The sequence below is a fragment of the Papio anubis genome, chromosome 13, assembly GCF_008728515.1.
Source record: "Papio anubis isolate 15944 chromosome 13, Panubis1.0, whole genome shotgun sequence".
Lineage (NCBI taxonomy): Eukaryota > Metazoa > Chordata > Mammalia > Primates > Cercopithecidae > Papio > Papio anubis.
In genome coordinates, this window is record NC_044988.1 from 80,166,123 (window position 1) to 80,181,153 (window position 15,031).

At 38.0% G+C, this 15,031-nt stretch overlaps 1 protein-coding gene and 1 non-coding gene across 9 annotated transcripts in view; one reads left to right on the top strand and one right to left on the bottom strand.

Annotated features, from left to right (window-relative positions):
• The window catches only part of LPAR1 (lysophosphatidic acid receptor 1), a 170,951-nt gene that overhangs the window by 15,537 nt on the left and 140,383 nt on the right, over positions 1-15,031 (bottom strand). The gene's annotated exons all lie outside the window — the stretch shown is intronic.
• Positions 14,275-14,384, top strand: LOC116270129. The gene has a single exon (XR_004178066.1). It is a non-coding gene; the product is annotated as a U6 spliceosomal RNA (small nuclear RNA).

The following is a 15,031-nucleotide window of genomic DNA, read 5'->3' on the forward strand; positions in this document are numbered from 1 at the left end:
TATGGCTAACAGACTGGACATTAGAGAGAAGGAGAAAAGTCAAAAATACCTGAAAACTGAAAAAATGAATTTAGTGGCAAGGAGGTCACTGATGACAGTTCAGTGGAGTCATGAGAACAGAAGCCTGATTGGAGTAAGATCAAGAGAGAACAGGAAAGAAACTGAATACTGCAAGGATATACAAGTCTTTGAAGCAGTTTTACTGGAAGAGAATAGAAGAATTAGTATGTTTCACAAAACTATTGTTAACACATTAAGTTGGTGAAAAGTCACGTAAGAATAGGTGCATATACTCAGTGTGTATATGCAGATACACACGTGCCCTCCTACACTCGCTTATGCTTATATATGTAGAGAATTTTTTTAAAATTCTATATCAGAAATTAGTATTGCCATGGCTAAAGATTGGGGTGAGAAAGTAGACTCATTGTGTATTTTTACCACTAGAATTTTTATCACAAATCATTACTTTAATTGTAAAATTGTAATTGAGTTTACAACTGTCAATAACAACAGGATACCAACTGAGCTGCTGGAAATTCAAAGCGGCTTTAGGTTTGTTTGCTGTGCAAATAGCATAATCACTATCGGTTCTAGTAATACAAATCACATACCCTAATTAAGTGATTGCATTATATCCAAATGGAATGACTAACAGACTAGAAATCCATTAATGGCACAGTTTTGCATTCAGAGGCCAAAAATATTTTTACAAATGAATACAAATAATGAGAAAGAAATGAACCATGCATTAAACTCAAGAAGTTGAGCAAAAATATATAACGTCCCCAAAAGGAAAAAAGAAATTAAAACACGTGACTGAAATAGAAAATAAAAAATAATAAACTTGATTAAGACAACAAATCTGGTATTTAAAGAAACAACTTAAGAGACAAGTGTCTTATAAATATGACTAACAAAATAAAACAGATTAGAAAGAAGAGATAACCATAGATGATGAAGTTCACACACTAGAAGAAGTTACATGAAATTATTTGCCAATAAGTTTGAAAGTATGGCTAAAATTGATGTTTTTCTAAGGAAACAAACTATGACAATTGATGCAATAGTTTGAAAATCTGAATATACCCAAAACAAAAAACATAGAGTATATAATTACTAAAAAAGTTCCTTCACCCCCTCAAAAGGCAACAGATTCCGATGGATTTGTAGATGAAATTTATCAAACCACTAAGGGACGTATTACTTCCTATGGAATTTATATTGTTCCCCAAGCACTAAAATGTTTTAAAAAATTCCAAGTCATTCTAAGAGACCAAAATAAACTATAAAAAACTGACAAAACAAATCTCTCCACCACAAAACTGTAGATGAGTTTTTCTCAATGGGATCGGAATTGGCTTTGGGGACGAAAAACTTATTTGTTGCAGGTAACTGTTCCATCAATTACAGGGTCCTTAGCACCCTGCCCATTGTGGCCAGCAAAAACTACTCCCTCACATTCCCAAATGTCCCTGGAGAATACTCAGCAGGAAGTACCACCTTTCCTTGAGAATAACTGTATAGACCGTCAACTTCATGAGTATAATTGAATCCGTCAGCAGAATGCTATGATACAACTAAAAAGGGTTAACACTAGGAAATCGCTTAATGCAATTCACCACACTATTAAGAAAAAATATTAGCACCAATGACTAGCATGGTAAAATCCAACATTTGCTTTTTTAAAAGGAAGATAAAACACCACCAACAACAAATCAAAATATAATTACAAGTACAACACTTAGTAATCTGGGAATAGGGGGAAATTACAGAAAACTTATTAGAAACCAACAGAAATCTTATTTAACAATGATATACTAGAAGTATTCCATTAATATAAGGGATACGAAAAGGATATCTGTTTGTACTGACATTCTAGTCAATGAATTAAGCTGGAAAAGAAAAAAACTGATAAAAATTGAAAATAAGTTGTCTTCAGATTGCCTACTTGTTAATAGAAAAACTAAAATACCCGATAACTATTCAATCAACTATTGGAAAAAAATTTGTACCTCAGAAAAGTGGGCATATATAAATTAAAGTGCAAAACTAAATGGATTTATTACAATAAATATGTAGGTCCCATTTGCAAGATAATCATCATTTAGCAAAAGTATGTTATTCTTCAATAAAGAACATTATATAACTTTTAAGAAAAAATAAGAATAAATAAATGGAGCTAGTACCATATTCTTGAAGGGGAAGATTCAATACTTTTAAAATAGGAATTCTTTCAAAATTAGTTAGTGTATTAAACGCATTTGCAGGGGCAAGTTAATGAAGGGCTTATCTCATTAAAACATGATATAAAGCCACAGGTTTAAGCTAGCTTGGTACTAGCAGGAGGATTAGTGGCACACATTAGAATCCAAAAATGAATCTCTGCATAACAAAATCTAATACATATTTTAAAACATGAAGAAAAGATCAAATGCTCAATAAATAGTCTTAGAATAATTTGACATTAGGTTGAGGGAGGGATATCAAAGTTAGATTCCCATTATATAGCAATACAATAATAAAATGAATAATCCAATTAAAATGCAAAATATTTTAATAGATGCTTCTTAAAAGAAAATGTATAAATGGCGCATTAAGCATATGAAAAGGTGATCAGCTTCACTAGTTATCAGGGAAATGCAAATTAAATCCACAATGAGATATGACTGCACACCCACTGAATGTCCAAAATTTAAGAGTGACCCTAGCAAATGCTGACTTGGATATAGTGGAACTGAAACTTTCATCACGGCTGGTGAAAATGTAATATGGTATTAATTATTTGGAAAACAGTTTGGCAGCTTCTTCAAAAGTTAACCATTCACATATCATATGACTCAGCCATTCTACTCCTTAATATTTATCCAAGAGAAAGGAAAGAATATGTCCACACAAAGATGAGTATGAAATGCTCAGAGCAAAATATTTGTAATAGTCAATAACTAGAAACAACCCAAAAGTCCATCCACAGATCAACAGATGAATATACAGTAGTATTTGTGATCAATGGAATACTAGTCAGTAATAAATAGAAAGAAACAAACTATCAATATATGCAACAACATGTTATATGTCAATTATAGTTGAATAAAGTAGGAAAGAGAGAATGACAGAGAGAGAGAGTGAGGAAGAGATTGACCAACACTAGAAAGGCCAGCACCAACCATCTTTAGTTTCTTCTTCTTGTTACCGGTATAAAGTAGCTCATAGCTCAGCCCAGCGCAGTGGCTCACGCCTGTAATCCCAGCATTCTGGGAGGCTGAGGCAGGTGAATCATGAGGTCAGGAGTTCGAGACCAGCCTGACCAACATGGTGAAACCCCATCTCTACTAAAAATACAAAAATTAGCCAGGTGAGATGGCGTGTGCCTGTAATCCCAGCTACTCGGGAGGCTGAGGCAGGAGAATCGCCTGAACCTGGGAGGCAGAGGTTACAGTCGGCTGAGATCATGCCACTGCACTCCAGCCTGGGTGACAGAGTGAGACTCCAAGAGAAGTTTCACTCTGTGAGGGAAGGAAGGGAGAAAGGGAGGAAGGCAGGCAGGCAGGCTGGCTGGCTCAAAAACACTCAATAAGCTTAGTGGTGCAGGCTGTGCCCTTCCTGGGGAAACCCATGATTGTCCAGCAATATCTGTGGCTGGGTGGTTGAGTCTATTGATCCAGGGACGAAATGTTAGCAAGTGCTTTGGCTTCAGAACTAAAGCTCATCAGTATTAAATATGTTATTCTGATCTTAAAAAGAATAGCTAGCAGAGTGGGAAAGATTTAAAATGCTCCTACTGATGACATAATGGTAATAAATAAATGGGCACACTCATACACTGTTGATAGAAGAGTCATTTGACCATCTTTTTGAAGGGCAATTTGGCAGTATCTATCTAAATGTATAATGTCCTTTTTTACCCAACAATTCCATTTTAGAAGTGTATCATCCAGATATACTTGAAGAAGCATATAAAAATACGACCACAAAATGTTCAATGAAATATTCATAATGGTAGAAAATTAGAAAGTATCTCAATATCCACTGATAGGATACATAAGTGGAGTAGTAAGCAGCCATTAAGCAGATTGGCACTGCTCTACCATAGTTACCCACATGGGAAGATATGCCCATTACATTAAGTCTGTAAAGTTACATCATTTACAATAGGTCGCTTATTATAAAATTGCTATAGGTCTTATATGCATGTGTACCCTATGTGCATTTCAAAAAATGTCTAGAAGGATACACACCAAATCACTGGCAGCAGTTACCTTTAGGAATCAGAGGCAGTTGCATGCACTTTAAATTTTAATGTAAACATCGTTTTTGTAAATTTTTTGGTAAGAAATACGTTTTTCTAAGCCTGCCCAGGACAGGGTGGAAATTGACGGGAAAAAAAGTCCTGGAACCCACTGGGACACAAACTTGGTCTCAATTCCTGCTCTCATCCAGGGTAAGTGTTTGTAACTAAAAGTGGTATGGGACTGTCTGTTTCATGGACATCATTTTCCCACCTGCTTACACGTGGCCTCAGGGTGCTGGCCCGCATGAAGTACATCTACTACACTCCCTGGTCTAAGCAGGAGGAGAAAAGAGGAAAGACAGACAGTGGACTTTGATAATGATATTGATGTAGATAACTAACCCTAAATTATTACTTTTTTTAATTCTGTGGAAATGCTTCATTAGAATAAATTAGAAATGCTTCAATGGAAAGAACATTAAAAATGTTTTTAAAATAATGATAAAACCTTTATTAAACACTATTTACCATTAAAAAAAGAAACATGTTTTTCTTTAATAATTAAGGAAATGAACGACAATATTCACATGGGAACTCAAGAAGCTAGTTAGTGGGGAGGAAGAAAACTAGAGATATCTTGGAAATAAAATTTCTTTTAATCTCCAAGGCTGCATAATTTGGAGGACTTTAAAAGGTATGTATTCATCTTTTACAGGAGGAAAGAGACAGACCTGAGGTCAAATACTGTTTCTTTTCCTTACTGCTTATGGGACATTGGACAAGTTATTCACTTTTGTCCAGCCTCAATTTCCTTATGCGTCAAATGGGGATATGATCTACTTTCAGCACTATTGTGAGGACTGAATGAGACACTGCAAGTGGAATATGAAGCACAGAGCCACCTAATGGGTTCCCTTCATTTATTTCCTTTTCCTCTTCAGTGAATACCCAAAGGTTAAGCCTCCAAGAAATGTGGATATTTTGGGTGAACTGTTATTGGTTCTCCCAACCTAGAGATAGCAAAGTGGGAAGCTGTACTCCCTACAATGCCATTACCCTAGTCACAGAGTGACATCAGGCTGTCCTTTCATCTGAAACGATGCTGAAGTCACCCATCAGCATTTCTTGATGACTTCTTGAACTTCAGAGCCAGTCCCCTTTTTGCTTAAAATTAAAAATAAGGGACAGGTGCAGTGGCTCACACCTATAATCCCAGCCTTTTGGGAGACTGAGGTGGGAGGATCGCTTGAGCCTTGGAGTTCAAGACCAGCCGGGGCAGCAAAGTGAAACCCTATCTCTAGAAAAAGTAAAAAAAAAAAACCAGCCAGGTGCAGTGGCGCACATCTGTGGTCCCAACGACATGGGAGGCCGAGGTGTGGGGACCGCTTGAGCCCAGGAGGTCGAGGTTGCAGTGAGTTATGATTGCGCCACTGCACTCCAGCCTGGGGGACAGAAAAAGACCTAGTCTTAAAAAATAAAAAAAATATATAAAATGAGTATTTGCTTTTAATGTCTTAATTTTATTTTATTTTATTTTTTTTTTTTGAGACGGAGTCTCACTGTGCTCCCAGGCTGGAGTGCAGTGGCGTGATCTCGGCTCACTGCAAGCTCCGCCTCCTGGGTTCACGCCATTCTCCCGCCTCAGCCTCCCAAGTAGCTGAGACTACAGGCGCCCGCCACCACGCCCGGCTAGTTTTTTGTATTTTTAGTAGAGACGGGGTTTCACCATGTTAGCCAGGATAGTCTCGATCTCCTGACCTCGTGATCCACCCGCCTCGGCCTCCCAAAGTGCTGGGATTACAGGCTTGAGCCACCGCGCCCGGCCTAATGTCTTAATTTTAGACCCTATCTCATTTGAAAAAGAATTTGAGGTAAGAGTCAAGTTTAAAAGTTTAAATGGTCCTTTATTTTACCATCCTTCAAGTAAAGGGGAATAATTTCTAAGAGGAATGGGCTATCTCAGCCTGCTAAAGTACCACATTCTGGAAAAGGATGAAATCCTTCTGGCTTTAGAGAGCCTGGGAAGACAGGGTGTAGTGGATGCCCCTACACAGCCAGAACAGCTGCCCACAGCCAGGTGTAGCCAGCAAAGCTTCTGGGTGGTTTGCTCCAACCTCTCCTCTCTGGGGCAGACACTAGGGCCTGGTCACTTGGCTGTGTAGGCTGCACAATTAGTTATTGCTGCACAGGGACCCCCAGTCAGGGCCTAAGGCAGAGGCCAGATCTTCTTAGCTGGGAAACTAGGGGAAACCCACTTGTTTTTCAATGACAGGGCCTGACCTAGTTGAGATGTTTGAGGAAAACAGATAAGCCAGGGAGGGAACTCTTTAGGCAGCGAACATGCAGGCCTTGTATTTCTGTTTTTCACAGGTTACAGCTTGGGAGGGTCTGGTGGAGACTTATCAGACCACATAGCACTGACCGGGGGTGTTTGGAGCTGGATGCACTCTGGCCACCTCGGTAAGATTGGACCCCACCCTACAGAAACAGCTGGACTGCTGGGCAAAGGCCAGCACTGAGAGAATTTCATTGCAGAACAGTTCTGGCTAAAAAACAATAAAAAGAATTTTCCTAAGAAATAAAGTAGCAACAAAAGAGAACCAGATGCAGCCCAGAGGGGCTTCATGTTGGCCCCGTGTGAAGAATAGAAAGACAGCCTTTGGGACACCTGGGCACTTCTCTTGCTTGTCATGCCATTCACCCATCCATTTCGTATACATTTCTTTGTCAAAGATCTTAATCAGATCAGGTTTACAGAGTGAAAAATTTCATTAGGGAAGATGTAAGCTGGGTCAATCCCTTTGTCTTCCTTTAACTGTAAACCAGTAAAGTGCTCGCTTCTAGTTTAGATTAGAGGGAGAAATGTACTTGCTCCATTTAATCCAGGTATATGATGCTAATGAAGAACTTCAAGTCCTGCTCATAATTATTCTTGTTACCATGAAAGATTTTTAACTGTGCTGGATACTTTCTAGGGCCCTCTTATTTTCAAAAACATTGCTGACAATTTTCTTTTTGACAGTTAGTTTTCAGACTCCTGCTATTTATTCAGGTCATTTGTGGCCTTTTGATTTTTAACTATGTAAAGTTTTGAGGTGCAATTACATCTTTTAAATGCATTTATATATCTTTATAATGCCTAATTAAATTTATCAGGGGCAACCCACATTTGAAACATTTAAAGGGCATCTCAGAATGCTTTTTATTTGCTTAGTCTGATTATAACTCAATTACAACTTATTTTGTGTTTTGCACTTAAGTATTTGATTTTTACAACATTCCCCATTGTACTCCATGGTATGATCTAGAAAGTAACCCTACACTTAAGTAGGCAAGAAAAACAAAGGAAAGGATCTGGTAGAATACTACACTAAGGATGACCCAGAGTGAGGTTACTAGATTAGTGACTTTGGGATTTAAGCACTGTATGAACTTGAAGTAAACACAGAATACATTGAAGCATGACTTAAAATTTGGGAGGGGGTGAGTTAAATGACTTGTATTTGAATATGTAACTTTTTAGTGAACTCTTTAATCAGACAGAGACATTTATTTTCCTGAATCCTGCCTTCCTACCTGACATGGTTTGGCTCTGTATTCCCAGCCAAATCTTATCTTGTAGCTCCCATAATTCCCACGTGTTATGGAAGGGACTGGTGGGAGATGACTGAATCATGGGGAGGGTCTTGCCTGTGCTGTTCTCGTGATAGCAAATGGGTCTCATGAGATCTGATTTAAAAACAGGAGTTTCTCTGCATTAGCTCTCTCTTTGCCTGCCGCCATCCATGTAAGATGTGACTTGCTCCTCCTTGCCTTCCTCCGTGATTGTGTGGCCTCCCAGTCATGTTGAACCATAAGTCCAATAAACCTCTTTCTTTTGTAAATTGCCTAGTCTCCGGTATGTCTTTATCAGCAGTGTGAAAACAGACTAATACAGTATGCTTCAACCCCCTTAGCATGCTGGCAAAGTTCTTACGCATCAGAATTACAAACAGATCTTATAGGGAGAAACTTTTGCATCTATGTCATCTGTTTATCTGAGAGTGGAACAGCATTTGGCTTCCTCTTCCATAAGTTAGAGGCATCTGTGTTCTTCAAATCATAGCATCCTTACTAAGCTCCATCACACTGTCTTTGAAGATAAGACAACATAAGGTAGAAGGAAAAAGATAACTGGAGAACTAATTCTAGAAAGACAGGGAGAAACATTTAAAAGTAGAAAAAATAACTAGATAGAGATTAAAATAAGGCCTTTGATTTTCTTTTTCCTTTTCTTTTTTTTTTAATGAACAGATATCCACACTACTGTAGTCAAGGATCATTGTCTCTGCGTTGCTGTTATTGTTGAATTTTCATTACTTGGGGATTATTTCACGAGGGATACATAAAATCCTCAAACACAGAATTTCTGGAGGAAGGAAGAAAATATTTAATAGCAAAAACAGTGAGCTCAAGAAACCCTAGTAATTAGAATCATAGTCTTGACAAGTCAGATTTTCACTGGTCTTCAGATATGTATTTCAAGAGTTGAAAAAACTAGTGACTCATTTCTGTGACACTGGTGCCTCTGGGAGTCCAGTGAAAGCCATGGCTCTATCCTGAAGGGTAAAAAGGACCCTAAAACAGCACAACGCTTACAATTCCAAGCAATACAAACCAATATTTCTGGACCAAGTTATTTTTTCCAGTGCTAGTTTTGCTTTTAGAAATTTAAAAAATATGTGTCTGTTTGACTTTGCCCAGTAGCTTTGGAATTACAAAATTATTTTATCAGAGAATTAACATAACTTGGCACTTTTATTCATTTACATATGAAGTAAAAACGTTTTTATGTAGATTACCATGTGCAAAGAAACATGAATTTAAATCTAACTTTTGTACTAGTATTGTAGTGACAGCTTCCATCCATTTACCCATCCTTTTCTCCAGACAGAAATAGTCTACAGTGAGGCAGTATGAAACTATAAGAATACTATATTTAGAGTGGGAGAACCGGATTTAAAATGTTTTAAAAGTTGCAAGGGTCCTCAAGGGTCATCTGGTTTACAGCACAAATTTACGAGATGAAGACAGCTATGTTTAAAAGCAAGCCTCCAATATTGTCCTTTCCACAAAACATGCAATGGTTTGATCTTTTGACTAGCACCAACTTCTCTAGGCCTCAAATTCTTCATCTGTAAAATGAAGGAGATCACTTAACAGCCTGAGAAATCTCTGGCTAATTAAACTAGAATTTTTAACTTGCTCCTTTTCTGCAGCACTGAATTCTTATTTTTATTGTAAGATGCAGTATTCATAAAATCAGGCCTTTCACATAATGTGTGTCATCTTAACTCCAAAATATCCTATGAGTGTTTTCACTGCATTCGTGCAAAGAAAAAAAATGAGATAATTCCTTGTAGTTGTAACCATCATATAAAGTAACAGATTTTGATAAATACCAAAAACCTGATAATCCCCTTAGGTTCCTTGGACAAATATCAGATAATTGGTTTTTTAAAAATATAATACAAATTATTCCATTACCCAAATGATTGTTCTGGAGAATTAATGTTAAGAATGGAAATACTGGCTATATTTTATTACACATAAAGAATCAGAATATAGGATACTTAGGATGAGTTTCCTTCTTCACACTGTGAAATCATTAGGAAGCTTCAATTTACTATGAAATTTCTAGACATTTGAAATAACTATCTTTTTTCACAGTTGAAACTCTAGGAAATGTCTGAATTAAAGTACAAAGTAAAAATGATGGCATCCATCCATTCAGTTAAAACGAAAATTATCTACATCAAGAATGTTCAGAAGTTCATTTGATCCATAAATAGTGTCAAGCAGCTATCTTGTGCAATGCAATGTGGTCAGTGTCTTTGGGAGAATATAGAGATGAAATAAAACACAGACCCGGCTTGAGGAGACCAGAAACTGAAGCTGAGAAGAAAGGCATTTATGTAGCTAAACAGGAAACATAAGTGCAGGGAATAGCAGAGGGAGGAGAAAGGAAATGACAGGGAGAGAAAGAAAGCAAGAGAAAGTCACCTAGACCAGTGCTTCACCAACTTGAATGTGTACATGAATCACTGAGAGATCTATTAAAATACAAATTCCGATTCGGTAGGTCTGGAGTGGGACATGAGAGTCAGCATTTCTAACAGCTGTCAGGTAATGCTAATGTTACTCATCCATGTACAGCACTTAGGGTAGCAAGAGTCTAGAAGATCAGCACTCAATAGAACTTTTTGCAATGATAGAAATGTTCTGTATCAGAGCTGTTGAATGTGGTAGCCGCTAGGCACATATGGCTATCAAGCACTTGAAAAATGATGAGTGCAACTGAGACACTGAATTTTTCAATTTGTTTAACTGTAATGAATTTAAATTTGAACAGACATGTGTGTCTAATAGCTACCCTATTGGACAGTGCAGCTCTAGACTATGCAGTTAGTTTAGAGCAAACTGAATAGGGAAGCCTCAATTTCCTACATGCTTTGAGTATATAAATTAACCTAGCTCAGAATTTCTCTACTTTGGCTAGATGATTCTTTCTTGTGGGACTGGTCATTCCATTGTAAGATATTTAGCAGCACACCTGGCTTTTGCCCACTCGATGCCCGTAATATACCACCACCCCCCACAGCCCCAATTGCGAAAATAAAAAATGTCTCCAAACATTGCCAAATGTTTTCCCAGGGCAAAGTCAGTGGTGTAGATAATGCTTTTACATAAAAAGTTATATGAGACAAATAGCAACACTCTTTAAAATAACTCACTTATTTGTATTCATTTTCTATTTCTGCTGTAACAAACTATCACAAAATTTTGTGACTCAGAATAACCCAAATTTATTATCTTATAATTCTAGAAGTCAGAAATCTGATGTGAGTCCTTGCTAGGCTAAAATTAAAGTGTTAGCAGGGCTGTAATTCTTTCTTTAGGATCCAGGGAAGAATCAGTTTCCTTGATTTTTCCAGCTTCCAGAAGCTTCCACTGCTCATGGACCCCTCCTCTATCTCCAAAGCCAGTGATCCAGCATAAAACCTCCCTGTCTCAAGGCCTTTAACTTAATCACATCTGCAAAGTCTCTTTTGCCATGTGGAGTGGCATATTCACAGGTTCCAGGGAAAAGGATGTGAGCATCTTTAGTGATCCATATTTCTCACTTCCACCATGTTAAAATTAAAATTACAATTGTAAATGATTTCATACCTAGAATAACTTACAATAAAGTTTTCCCCCAAAATTCAAGAGAACAGGAATTTTCTTCTGTGCCACAAGTACCTTCCTACCTGAGAACATTTCATAGCATTTATAGTCACACATAAATTCATCTAAAGAAGAACCAATGTTACAGTTTCTGGCACCATTCCCAGGCTTTCTTGACCCTGTTGCTATCACTAGTATAAAATTACATTTTTAATGCCCAACAAATGAGGAAATATGATTCATTTCTGAATCTTTGGGTGTTTCCTGAAATTTAAGAATTCCATTTGTATTTTATAGACTTATATTTACTACTTTAAATTTTTTCTTTTAGATCTATCTTAAAAGTGAAGGTAGTATTTGGTTATTTGAACCCTCATCCAAAACCTTCATCAGCACCTTCCCTGTGTTTTTTAGATTTTTGCTCATATGTGCCAAGGGCTAGGACATCTTAAGTTACAGAACACTTAGTGACAAATTTAATTGAATCTAATTATAGTGCTGAAATGTTTAAAACAAACCTTTTCTTCAATCTGTTCCTATAAACTGCTCTTTAGAGTGAAAGCCTGCATCTGCTCAAAATGTTTCTGAGATGGGCGAGGATGAGTAAATAAAGCCAGATGGCATTTACACTTAGGGTTTCTTTCCCTTTTTGAGTTTGACATATAAGATTTGACTGTCTTTAAAAGCTCATTTTTCCCAGCCGGTGAATTTGACAAGAGGTGATTAGGAGGAAGTGGTGAGAAGGAGAAGTGGTGGCCTAAAGATAGAGTATTTGTTGACTCACATTTCCACTACGACAAGAGTGGCAAAACTGAAAGTGAGGCTTTAACTCTTCCTCCACACTCCTAAAGATGTAAGAACTTCAGCTCATTGAAGCCCATAGAGGCAGCATATATTAGTCTGTTCTCATGCTGCTAATAAAGACATACCTGAGACTGGGTAATTTACAAAGGAAAGAGGTTTAATGGACTCACAGTTCCATATAACTAGGAAGGTCTCACAATCATGGTGAGAGAGCAAGGTATGTCTTACATGCAGCAGGCAAGAGAGAGTGTGTGCAGGGGAACTGCCCTTTATAAAACCATCAGATCTCATGAGACTTATTCACCATCATGAGAACAACATGGGAAAGACCCACCTCCACGACTCAATTACCTCCCACCAGGTACCTCCCATGACATGTGGGAATTGTGGCGGCTACAATTCAAGATGAGATTTGGGTGGGGACACAGCCAAACCATATCACAGCGTGATTATGAAGTAGGGGGAAGAAAGAAGGCAGGTAGACTGCATTTCAGTTTTGTTTACAGGGAACTACGAAAGGTAGAAACATAAAGAAATAGAGAACTTTCTACTGAAACAAAGCCACTCACCAAATTCATTTTTTCTATTATGAGTAGTCTTATGGGTCTTCTCCCACCCCACCTCTACCCAAAAATAATCCCTGCACAAGAATTCTGGTCTGGACAAGATTGTATGGATACTTTTTCCCTGTTCCTCCCAGTTAAGTATAAATATAAACCCTAGAAAAAACACAAAAAGAAGCCAGAGGACTCTGAAAGATGAACTGGTTAGATACCTCACAACTAGAGGAATGTCATAGTGACAGTGTCTTACAACCCACAACCTCACAGAAGGTCACCCAAGCCCAGTGTTTCTAGAGCCTCACCCTAGTGGCCAGCCCAAATAGGCTCATTCCCACTCAGACCAAAGGGGAGTCCCAATAACACTACCAGGCTGGCCAGCGGTACTAGCCAGGGAAAATGGAGTAGGTGCCATGATGATATGGTTTGGCTGTGTCCCCACCCAAATCTCATCTTGAATTGTAGTTCCCATAATCCCTTGTTGTGGGGGACCTGGTGGGAGGTCACTGAATCATGGGGGTGGATACCCTCACGCTGTTCTTGTGATACTAAGTTATCACGACATCTGATGAGTTCATAAGGGGTGTTTCCCACTTTGCTCAACACCTCTCTCCTGCTGCCTTGTGAAGAAGGATGTGTTTGCTTCCCCTTCCACCATGATTATAAGTTTCCTGAGGCCTTCCCAGCCATGTGGAACTGGGAGTCAATTAAACTTCTTTCCTTTATCAATTAACCAGTCTCAGGTACGTCTTTATTAGCAGCGTGAGACCTATATACCTGGTGACCATGAGACAGGAAAGCACTCTCCTTACTCACCAAGCCTAAGACTTCCTTCCTCCAATAAGAAACAGCAGGTGCCTTGTAGCACTAGCAAAGGGGATCCTGCCACAAAAAAGGCTCCACCTGGGAAGTGTTTTCCTTGGAGAGAGGGGCAGTCCTCAGCACTAGTGCCTGTCTCCAGGATATCTGTTTGTATTCCCTCTACCCCCATCAGAGGCATCATGAGGCTCTACCCAGGAGCTCCACTCCTTCAGGCAACACCAGCAGGTACCAGGAGGAACCCCAGCAGCCCCAGATAAACCAAAATAGCACCACAAAGTCTCTGAAAATGTAATTGTTATTGGATGCACAGCCCACAAAATTAGGCCAGGATTTTCTTGCTAAACCTAAATGGGATGACTGCCTACTAAAACAAAAGATTTAAATCAGACTTGGAGTCTCCTAGCACCATAGCCAAATTCCAGGATAGAATGAAAAATTACCCATCAAACCAAAAATCAGGAAAATCACAACTTGACTCTGAAATGACAATGGACACTAACCCTGAGATGAATCAGATCAAGAACTTATTGACAAATATTTTAAAGCACCCATCCTCAAAATGGTGCAATGAATAATTGCAAATTATTTAGAAACAAATGAAAAAACAGAAAATCTCAGCCAAGAACTAGAAGTTACAAAAAAAGAACCACAGCGCTCACAGTTCAGCAGCAAATACGCTAACATTTGAACAGCATAGATAAGATTAGCATGGTCCCCTGCACAAAGGTGACATGCAAAGTCGTGACGTGTCCCACATTTTTTAAGAAATTTAAAAAACAACCAAATGGAAATTATAAAACTAAAAAGTACAACAAATATAAACTTAGTGGGTTCAAGAGTAAAATGAAGGCAACAAAGGACAGAATCAGTGAACCTGAGAACAAATCAACAGAATTACCAAATTTATTTACTATGAACAAGAAGAAAATAGACCAAAACCTGACAAATAACAGACCCTCCAGGACTTGTAACACAGTAACAAAATGTTCAACATTCATATTACAGAGGTCTAGCACAGAGGGAAAAAAAGAGAGTGGGTCTGAAAAAGTATATTTAAAAAAATGACTCAAAATTTTCTAAATTTGGCAAAAAAATATAAATCTACAGATTCATAAGCTGTATAAATCTCAAACAGGATAAACCCAAATAAACCCAGATCAGGACATTTCATAATTAAAATTTTGAGAAGTGAATTGAAAAAAAAAAAAAAAGTCTTGAAAGCATTCAGACATCCCGAGAGCAACAATATATTACCCATTAGGGAACATCAACTCAAATAACAGCAAATTTCTTACCTGAAACCATACAGGCCAGAAGGACAAGGTGCATTTTCCAAGTGCTGAAAATAAAGAACTGTCATCTTCAAATTCTATATCCAGGAAAACGATACTTCAAGAATGAAGGGAAT